At 36.5% G+C, this 11,693-nt stretch overlaps 1 protein-coding gene across 1 annotated transcript in view; it reads right to left on the reverse strand.

Annotated features, from left to right (window-relative positions):
• Window positions 1-11,693, reverse strand: part of RIMBP2 (RIMS binding protein 2) — a 149,737-nt gene that overhangs the window by 67,336 nt on the left and 70,708 nt on the right. Inside the window, exon 2 of the mRNA XM_009320948.1 lies at window positions 794-883. The gene's annotated coding sequence lies outside the window, so the exon portion shown is untranslated. The remainder of the gene's footprint in view (window positions 1-793; window positions 884-11,693) is intronic.

Here is an 11,693-nt window from a genome sequence, read left to right on the forward strand (position 1 = left end):
CACTTAAGCCCTGTAGAAATCCCAGATTGGAGTTTTATTTTTAGCTAAATGTAGCCCTGTAAAGTGGCTGGTTCACGATGTTTCTTCCACTGAATGCATATGTGGTGAGGTAAGGCACATCAGCCTCTCCTCCCATGCTAGTCACACCATGCAGTATTTGCCATAGATACAATAATCACACTGTAGTCAGAAAGATATTTTTTGTCCCATAACAGGCACAAAAAAGAATTGAAGAAAAATGCTTACTATTAAAACAGTTTTTATGTCAGGACCTGGAATAGCTGAGACTATGCCATGTGCCATGCTACAGGCAAAATAACAACTGCTAAATAGAGTTTTGGACATTTGCTGCTGGACAAGAGATTTTTCAACATTTTATTGAGAAATTTTAAAATGCAAAGAAAAAATTCAGAAGGGTAGGAAAAAACCTACTAGATAGCAATTATTTCTATCAGTATTTTTCAGAAAAAGAAGATAATTTTTCAATCAAGTCTCATCAAAATCACTGAAAAAGTCTTTTTACCAAAGCCTAATACCAATTTATAATGCTAAGAAAATATGCATCGGAGGAATGATGTACGCCTCTAAAGTCTATCAGTGTCTTAAATTTTCACTTGAAAATAACATTTGTTCATAAAATAAATTTTTGTAATTTATTTTTAATTAAAATATTTTGTGTTCTCAAGTAGAAGCAAGCAAATCAGAAAAAATGACTATACAATTCACTTTTATCCTCTCTGCAGCCTGATTTCTGTAAGAAATGAATGTATGAGTTCTGTGCTCATGACGTTACCTGGTCATATTGCAGTGCTTTGTGGGACACACTTGCATACTGAAGGCTCAGGCGATTCTTTTCTTGCACAGCATCCTTCAGTTCATTTTCCTAAAACACAAGTAAAGAGTGTTATAGACCATTTATCTCCATTACAGTACATCCTATTAAGTGCTTAAGGAAGCAATATTTTTGCATTATTTGGTATTAACAAACTATTAAGAGTAATATCAGGCACAGAGCCAAAGGCACTGAAGGTGCAGAAGCAGCAGATTAGCTTGCAGTTACAGTTGGCTCTATCGTAAACCCACGTTTTCAGTAGATGATCTGATTAAAGATGTGCAAGCGAAGAGAGATGACCCGACTTCACAGGCCTATAAAAATAATAATAAAAGAATCTCCCTGTGGATGTAACAAAGAGCTCAAACCTGGCTGCCTCACATAGAGCTGGGAAGAGAAAGAGGCTTGGCTCCCAGAAAAAAAGTAATGCTATCAAACTTAGGTCTTCGGAAGGCATTTTGAGGGCAAAAGCCAACAACTGGAATGTATACTCATGTACACATTTTTATATTCACATATTTCACTTTACTTATAATGTATATCTATTTATATTATATGAATATATACACAATCTAATACAAACATTTTTAGAATCTAGGTAGAGCACCTATGTACTACAGTGGCAGGCAAATCAGAAACGCAGATGGAAGTCAAGAGGTAAGTAACCTATGCTGAAAGATTGAGGTATTAACTACAGCCTCAGGAAGGTACTTTCATTTATTTAGACAGCACTATAAGGAGAAAAAAGGAAAAGTAAATAAATCTCAAATATACAGTCAAAGGTCAAACTAGAGGGGTGGAAACGCTTTGTCAGGATCACACAAATCAAAATACATGCAGCTCAGGAAAAAACAACAGCATCCTCTGATGTTTCTGACAATTTCTTTTTTGCACAAGTTCACAAAGGTAGTTGTCTGAGATTAAATCTTAAATTCAATTCCTTATAAAAGCTGCAATCAGTCAAGCTGGGAAGTCTGTAATCTTTCCATCCTACAGTGTGCATTATACATTATACATTGTCTTCTGAAAACATTGGTTATATTTGCCAAAAACTATACTAAGGTGGACAAAACTGGGCCCGTTTTTGAGCGATTTGAAATAATTTATGATTTTGCACCATTAAAATCCACACTACCCAGCAGATTTCTCTATTAATTCTGCTGAGGTCTTAAGAAAAACTGTTCAATTAATGCTTTACCACAATTTCTCTTTAAAATTCTCAATATGAAAAAAACTATATTGCCCATTTTTGATTTACCAATGTAAGCCCTGAAAAAAGTTTCTGATATTTAAATGTTTTTCATAGTACTTGAACCAAAAAAACTGCTATGTTAAGCATATCTTTCTTAAATCAATTTCAAAACTCTCTGCACACCAGATCCATGTTTTGAACAGAAAACTAGTGTTTTCAATGAACAAAAGTTGTTAAACTGTTTATCTAAATTGTTTCCTAAGCTTCATTACCTGAGCGTCAGAACTAATGAAGCTTACAGATTTCTGCCTTGGCTACTTGACTGGTATCTAACAAGGTGTGACATCCAAACCTGATTGAAATTAACCACTGGGTTCAAAATTTATAGGGTCAGCTAAACAGATAGTATGATTATGTGAATAATTTTTTCTATAGAAAATGAGAATAAAATGTCAGTTTTATAAAACATTTCACACAGAAAAGTCCATTCTGAGTAACAGTGATTTTAACATATCAATTAATTCCGCAGAAGATACTGCATTTCTACCTCCACCTGGAATGCCAGTCTGATAGTTGAATTTGAACATTAACAAAGGATAGTGAAAATTAGTTCAGCTTAAGTAATGACATGTTACAGCACCATCATCGTACAGTATCAGAACATCTCATCATCTGTGGGAAGCCGTTCTGTTGACTAAGCATTAAGTGCTACTGTACCGAACTAAACTAAGACGACAAACTGCAGAATATTCAGAGTCTCCCGATTGCAGATATACCTATCACCTCGCCCATAAGGAGCTCAGCAATTATAATTTCTCAAGTCTGCTAAATCTGTTGTTCAGGGTGCAATTAAAAGTGGCAGTCAGGCTCTGTGAGATGCTAGACAGTTCTGAGGACCAAAATGAGAAGAATTTCTTAGCTCACGTTGCATTTTCAAAGGCATGAATTAATTCAGTAAATATTTTTATAATAGCAACAAACTGAACAGAACAGTTCCTTGGATATGCAAATAAATCATTGCGTCCTATTAATTGCTGAAAGTCGCTTGTAAAGCATTGTGTGTCTATTCTGCACTTTACAAGGTGAAAATAAGCTACACTACCTGCTCTGAAACCCTTACAACTGCAGGCTTTTCTCAAGCCAGATTTGACATTGACTTTAATGGATCAATTTGCGTTTGTTACAAATCAATACTGCTCAGCTGACTGTAACGGGGAACAAGTGACAATGAGTTACCGGGTTTTAATAATGTTATTAAAAGGAATTCAAACAGAAACTGGGGGGGCTGGCGGGGGGAAGGAGAGGAGGAGTAATTGATGGCAATCTAGGCCAGCATCTTTCACACCCTATTTAAATTCTCCAGAATGGAAAACAGTTTATGAGAGATGACACAGCAACTGGGCTGGCTGTTAGTCCTACCTGAAGAAAATACATTTTTGTCATGTTGTTTGCAAGGATGAATAGAAGTAGGGCAGTAACTATCCCAGTTTCATTGGTCTTTAGTTATAAGCCTGTTTCTTTTCACTTATATCTCTGCTCATCATAATGGCAATTTCTCTGAGTTATTCTTTTGCATTTGCCAGGATAAAGCACCACCTATGTTCCCCATCCCAACTAAATCCATAAAGATCAAGAATCACCTGAAAGAGTAGCAGGAATTACTGGCACACTTCTAGCCTAAAAAATACACAGGTAGAGACCCAGCAACTAAAACTCAGGTGCAAAGTTTCCACTTGCAGTACTTGCAATAGGATGTGATGTATTGGTATATATTATCAGTGTGTTTGGAAGTGACATAAGTACATGTACACTTACAATATTTAGATTGCTCGCTCTCAGAAAATGCATTAAGGAACAGAGAATAAATGACTCAAAGGTACCACAGCAATAACATGTGGTAAAAGCCAGAAACTGAACCAAAGTCTTGTCAATTTTAGCAAGTTCCTTTATGGGCTATGTCTTCTGGAAATGATCCAAGTCATAACTACTGTCAACTCAGAAATTCCCACAATATTAGTTTCAATCATTTGTTGACTTGAGTATTCTCTCAACAATAATGATCCCTTACAACATGGGGTCTGACAGAAGAATTCTGGTAGATTCAGCTGCAATAGTTTAGCTACTGCATAGAATTTCACGTCCCTGAAAGTAACCTGTGATATGGTTAACAGAAGCAGCACATACTACTGCCCAAAGGGGAACACAAGCTAGTTTCTGTGTTGTATACATGAATAGTACTTCAACAAGGTTATGTTCTCTCCCAAATTCCTCACGACCAGTTTCTCCAGTGCTGAATGTTTCCAGATGCTAACTTTTACTTGGAGAAACACAGTACTCTTATACATCTCCTCTTCTCACCATCTCCTCTTCTCTTGTGGCTGTGAAATACCACCTGGATTTTTGCAACTGATAGTTATGCATCATTGCAGTTTGTGATTTTCTGTCTAATCCATTGACTTCAGTGATTTGGTCCCTTAACACTATCCACCTCAATATTTTCCAGAACAGTTAAATATAAATCTTCAATGATAAAGATCAAAGTTAATCCCAGCTACCCCAGAACTAAACTCCAGCGAATAGGCAATTCATATGCTAAAAAAGAGAATTGAAGTCAGGTAGAGGAAAATTATATTTTTACTGTTTTCTTCCATGTACAAACCAGAAAACTCAAATTTCTGGTATAAATTCTTATTGGCCCACAGTCAGTCTCTGAAAGTTGCCAGTTCATGGCTGCTCTTCTCAAAAGTGCTGTCATACCGCCATGGTGTATACACCCATTTGACTGTGGCCAGAGTGGCACACAAAAGGGTGTTTTTCATCTGGTGGGGAATCCAACACATTTGATTATCATTTTACTACGTTGTGAGTTGTCTTCATTAGGATTTTATGGTTGGATCCTGAAAGAGCTTTGAAACTTCAAATGCATTTTAAGGGAGACAGATGCCTTTTGAAAATCCCGGCTATGTTTCTTCTCGCACAGGAAGGCTACGCTTCCTTAAGATGCTATACTGAAATAAATAGAGTATTTTTCCATTCTCTCTCTTTACTTGGCAGCTAGCACTGAATGCATTAACAACAGGGCAACACTTCTCACTTCAGCTCTTACAACTGCCAATTCCAAACAGAACCTCCAAGTCAACAGAAAGAAGAGGTCAGCAAATACATAGGGCAGCCATCACAAATGACAGACTTACTGGCAGTAGGCTGGATATGTGCTTCTTGCCTCCAGCTTGCCTATGAATGCTAGGGATTCTCCGCTACAGCCTTCCCCACTCTCAATTTAATGACTCTACCAAATTCTAAAGGGCACATGCAAAGAGGCATCACTCTGTTATTGCTTGGACCTAAAAGGAGATTTCGTGGGATTTTGCAATTTATTTCGAAGCTTGACATGATTCAGATTTTTAAACTTCTTGACAATAAACCAGTACCAGTCCAAAGAACAAACCTGTGGAAAGCATTACCAGGCACTCTTCCCTCATCCTTTCTGGTTTTTTATACAAATAGCTTTTGACTTCTTTTTAAAAATTTAATGAGAGTTTTGTCCTTTTTTCCCCTGCTGCCCTCTCCCCTGCTCTTCATTTATTCGCTGTATGTAACAATTCTGACAATTTAATTGTGCCTAAGAAGCAGTATTTTACTAGAGTCAAATGAGGTCTACCATTTAACCTATGCAAATCAATACACTGGAGCTGTTAATAAAGACAAGTAGAGTGAAGATTAAGAACTCATCAAGCCAGTTAGTCCAAGACAGTATAAAGGCAAATGTTGACTAAATGTTAGCAGACTAATGTGCAACTGAAAAGGAAGCAGTACTTCATACTTACAAAAAACCTTCTCACCAGTCTTGACATTGGGTTTCAATTATTAGTTGAACAGTCTGTCACCCCCTTTCTAATGATGCTGCTACATAAAACCCATTAAAAAAAACCAAGGGCTTGAAGCAATTTAATTACTAGTCTAGCATGCATCCAAAAATTTTACAAACAGAGAAATGAATGTGGAAAATTAATGATAAGGAAAGAAACAACAGAAGCTGTACGTAAAACTATTTCACCTTCCCTCAGAAGAAAATTGTCACAGATTAGCATCGACTTACAGAACAAACCAAACCCAAACTTTTTCTAATGTATATAGGCAGAAGTTGCACAGAGCTTACATTGCTCCTGCTTAAGCTTTTTTACTAAGGTAAATACACGCGTAAACCATACTTACATATATTACGTATGTGGTGGTGTGTCAATCCTGCTGTATTCATGTCAGGAAGGTAAGTAGCATAATTTGCAAAAAGAATCTGAAATGTCTTCAGCATGTCAGACAAAATTCCAAACAGCAAGGATATTTCCTGCTGGATGTAAGGAATGCTTCAGGCATTCTCAGCTCAGACAGGCATTTTGATTTAAGAAAACAACACTAAGGATGATCTTGTCAGAATCTACGAAGTAAACTGAATCAGAAAATTGACAGCCCTCCCAAATGTGTATAAACACAAGCAGTCCTGCAGTGTGCCATTTTTTAGGGGGTGCCCAGAGCACCACACAGATTTAAAGGCTCACACACCAGTACATAGTTCACAAAACATGAGATGATTAATAAAGAAACATCCATGAAAAATTAAAAATAAAAGGCATTAAAAAGAAATTGTGTTACCTTATATATAAGTTGCATCTTTTCAAGTGCAGAAATGAAGGCAAAAATGTGTGTTCGTAACAGAGCAAAAGTAGAAATTCTCCTACGGATATGGGGACTGACTATAAAAATTCACGGTAGGAGGATGACTTCTGTAGATTTAATACAATCTGACACCACTGTCTGGGTAACAAGGTTCTACATTGCCTGGAGAAAGGCATCTGTTGCCCTGGTGTGCTAGTTTGCTCATCCATCAATTATTTTTGTTTAAAAAAAGATGTTATACACTATTCATTTATTTGTAGCTCTTTTTCTTTGAGACTTGTTTTTGCCAGTAACCTGGAATTAGAACACTGTGATTATAATCCCCTGTGATAGTTCTCTATTTTGATGATACATGAATAGAATTAATCCAAGAGAAAAGTGAAAACCTCTAGTCTACAGGTACTTAAACAAAAAGGAAAAATGAAGAATCTTCTGATCTTTTCTCATGTATTTTTGCCCTATAAATGACTCACTTCTAAGGTCAGGTTCATCACCACCAATTCATTTTTTTCTTCTTGTAAGAGCTAGATTTTAAAGGCAAAGCTGACTCATCCTGAATAGTACACAGTAGAACTATTTAAGAACCTCAACATGGACAAGCTAACAGAGCTAGGCTGAGCGGCACAGCCTGTACAACAAACTGCCGTTAAAACCCTTCTGATTTTCTCTTTGTAATTAGCATGTGGAGGATGCAAGAAAAATACAGGCTGTCCCGCATAATTCTAACCACTATATAATACCGCACTGAGCAAAGTGGAACCAGAAGCAAGCAGAGAAAAATGGCATTCACAAGAGATGCTGCTGTTCTGTTACTGTTAGTTAATGTTCTGACACCGCTTCCATCATATCCAGCTTTGGATGCATACCAGTAAGATAAAAGTGGGATCAAAGAAAGCACTGAAAGATGCTGAATGTCCCCTCCCTGTCCCATGACGGGTACAGTTCCAGCCAGCACTGGCTTCCACGGTTATCAACTTTGATAGTTAGAAAGTTGCACTTTTAATAAACAACATACCATAAGTTAGTGGAAAACTATTAAATGCAACGAAAAATAATCAAACTAAAGACACTTTTTTCTGAGGTGTTTTACTGTTTCCATTTGATTCTTCCTCTCAATTGTCATGATGAAGTACGTGTTAGCAAGTAGTACAGGAAATTAGTCTGATACTTCGTGATGGTAACATTTAAAAACTAAGGAATTTCTACAGAGAATTTTAACAGGCATACATAAGTTTTTTCCACTACCACTCTTAAGACAAAGGAAGATCTACTCAGAAATGCTTGCATTTTAAATAAAATCACTTCACAATTCTATTTTCTTCATTTTAAAAATAGGAACTTCTCCATGCAAATTATACTTTCTTCTAATAAAGGAAAACAAATGCAGCTTTACCCCTCTAATCAGTAGGCTGAATTTAGCATAAGAAACGCTGTATAAAAATAGCACTTCTTAAAAAGCACTACTAAATAAGGAACGCAGGAACTGTAGCAGTTTATTGGACTTGGAAATCACCAGTGTCTTGGCACTACAGTGACCAGGACCAGATGTTATGGAGGAAGCACGAACAATTAATGCATGGTATTATTTTTCACTTCAGTAACACTCTTAAGATAACAAGCTTTGTGCTACCAACTCATTTCATTCACATTCTTTTTGTCTTGTCCTTTGGAGTATTAGCTTTTTACACAACTGTTTCTCATAACTTGTCCATACAATCTTTTCTACCACCTCAAATCTGTCACCCCCGTAAGAACACTGATTTATACGATAAGGTACTCACTGCCACGTTTTGCAGGATCAGAGAGGAAAAGGACAGATAAACATCAGGTTCACCTGAACTTTTGGAAGATTCCCCTATTTTAGAATCACATGTAACCATATTTGATTTGCTGCTGCTCAGACTATGGCCATCACGGAAAATTGTTCATCACACTCTCCATCTGATTTTCTTCACCTATGGCACATAGTATGAACATGACAAGACCCTCTCATCTCTTTTAATAATGAAAATGGGTAAGTGGTAACTTCAGATATGTCTAAGTGCAATGGTTTTATTATAGAATCCATACTCGTGAATAAATAACGCAGCAGACATTCTATCTGCAGCTGTTTATAATGAATGACCAAACATGCAAGTTCTCTTCAAGACATTACTGTTGGACTTTATACCTACTGTGGCTGAAGGAAGTGATCATGAAGACAGTAAAAAAGCAGACATTCCCCACGATAGCATTATTTAGTATTTGCTATTATGTTTGTATTTTATGATGCCTTCCTTCCTCCATGAGGTATGTGGAATGCATCAACTAGACTCTATACTCGAAAGCAAAAGACCAAACGTCTTTGCACGCTTCCAGTTCGCAGCACGGACGGAACGAAGTCTCTAACTGGCAGTAGGTGGCATCACTTTTTTTCTTGTTAACTTCTGCAGAAAGTATCAAACAACACTATTCCAACAGGCAAAGACAGCAACTGTATAACTTATGTTTTCAGTATCATCTTTTAAAACCTTCTCAGCATTTGCAATGAAATGTTATTATTGGATAGGTGCTTAATGACAAAATCACACATAATCATGTTGTGGAAAAGTAGTATACAAATGTATCACTGATAACTGAAGAATCAATTCAAGGTAATTTTAGGCTTATCAACTTCAAAGAAAAGTAAGAGGTAAGGGAGAGGTCAATTCTCATCAATAATGAGATATTTATGTAGTGTTAAACTGTAATACTTTCAGTCTAAGGCTGTTCCAATAACTAAAATTATGCAGCATTGATAATGCTTTCGTTAGTGACCATATAAAAATTATTTTGATAGGCATGTTTTAATTCAAGCTTTGTACCAAAGTAATTCGACCACCGACAACACAGCTGTTCCTCATTTAGCCACCCAGAGCAGTGATACAACGTGCTTAAGCTCTTGTTCAGGCGACCGCCCCAAGCCTATCAGTGTTTAAGAGGCGTTCGGACAATGCCCTTAATAACATGCTTTAACTTGGTCAGCCCTGAACTGGTCAGGCAGTTGGATTAGATGATCCTTGTAGGCCCCTTCCAACTGAAATAGTCTATTCTACTCTACTCCACCCTTCTGAAGATACCACCTCACCTCAAGTTAGCCAAACTACTACTTAGTATTTCCTTTAAAAACCAAGCACATTTGTGTTCCAGCGTTCAAATAAAATCCAGCAGCTGGGAACATAAACATAGCCAAAGATATAGTAAAAATATATTTCTACAGCCTTTAGTAGTGAATTGATCTTAATATTACAGCAGTGTTTTCCCTTGGACAGTATTAGAAAGTTAATCAATTTGATTTGTGGGCTGATGCAAAATCAATATTTATTTGGGGGTTTTTCTTTCAATTATTTTTGCACTCACTTCCCAACACAATAAATTAATCCGTGTATCTGAGAGACAGAGGGTCTAATTCTCACTTACCATGGCACAGTTCTAGTTCCTTCAGGGACAACTTACACCCAAGGGAAAGAAAAAAATAGTGTTAAATTATCCACTGCTGAGGGAGAAAGGAGTGAACAAGGTGCCTGGTCTTGTATAAAGGCACAAAGGAAACAGTGTGGCTTAAACATTAACCCCATTTGAACGCTGGTATCAAGCTGGCACTGTCTGAAGGAGACATTCCCTACTGCTCCCTTAATAAATATTTTATTTTTATTTTACCATCATATTTTACCTGCATATTTTTTGTTTCACATCTCCAATTGGTAGTAAATTGTTCTTTTGCCTCAAGTCCAGTGGATGTGCCAAAGATCTAACTTATTTTTGTAGGTCAAATGCCACCAAATCTTAAAAAATAATTAAAATGCATAGTGTGGTTTTAGTGGTTTCTACACACATGTGAATTTCCACTCACACTCTGTGATAATTCCTAAGGAACTTGCTATTTTCCACTTACTTCGATTTCACTAGTGGCAGTACAAACAAAATACATCAGCTAAAAAACATGAACAAAGTTGTTCTGATCACCACTGGAGCTCATTAGGGATAAGGCTGCAACAGAAAGCATCTATTCAATTCTCTACTAAGGCATTAAGGTTTCCATTTGCTGATCAACCGAACATACACAGAAGACTGGTGAGCGGCAATGTTAACTTGGAGCTCTCTCAGTAGAATACCTTATAGGATCTTCTAAAGACCGTGTACATTAGTATCCTGCTAGCACCCCAGTTGCAGATGCTTTTATATAGGAATAGCTCATGGAGAGATCTTGTCAACTTTGATTAAATTGTCAAGTTCATTGTGCTCTTTCTTAGAAATTTCTTATTCTTACTGAAATAGAGCGAGCCATTTCTTATTCTATTTCACTGATAATTAAAATGCAATTAGTTAGATCAGTTTTCACAAATATTTCTCAAAAAGCTTTCCTTTTTGTCATGCACAAAGAGGAGAGAATAGCAAACAAGATCAACTGTTGTCATGGTAATGTCATGTCCCAGCAGGTGAAAAACTCAGTCCTGTGGCACTAAAAAAGAAGGATGAAATGTACTGAACCTAAGCACAACATCAACTAAAGCTCAAGAGGCTAAATGTTTTTTCATAGACTGGCATCTTTTTAAGCAACACATTTAGAGAGGCAAATGTTAAAAAAAAGAAAAAAGGGCAAACTCTGGTGACATTAGTAATTATTCAAATGTTTCAGAGTAATTTTATTAGGCAGAAATTTATATTGATATGTTGTACAATTTTGGAAATCTCTGTGCAAAATTTAGCACAATTTTTAAACATTATAAGGGACTTGAAAACAGAAGATAATTTTTAATTTCAAGACAGATACAAGAAAAATATGCTGAATAATTTTAAGGGTTAGATGCCAGAAGCATCATTCAAAAACAGCTCTTCATGCTCCAAAAGTTCTGTTTTCAGAACAGGTAATATTACAGCCTTCAAGTAAGACTGTACAATCAATTTTTCATCTTCTGTTAAGCTAGGATGGTATATATAAACACTAAACAAATTTATGAGTTAACCAAAACAAAG

This window comes from Pygoscelis adeliae, unplaced genomic scaffold, assembly GCF_000699105.1.
Source record: "Pygoscelis adeliae isolate BGI_AS28 unplaced genomic scaffold, ASM69910v1 Scaffold353, whole genome shotgun sequence".
Classification (NCBI taxonomy): Eukaryota; Metazoa; Chordata; class Aves; order Sphenisciformes; family Spheniscidae; genus Pygoscelis; species Pygoscelis adeliae.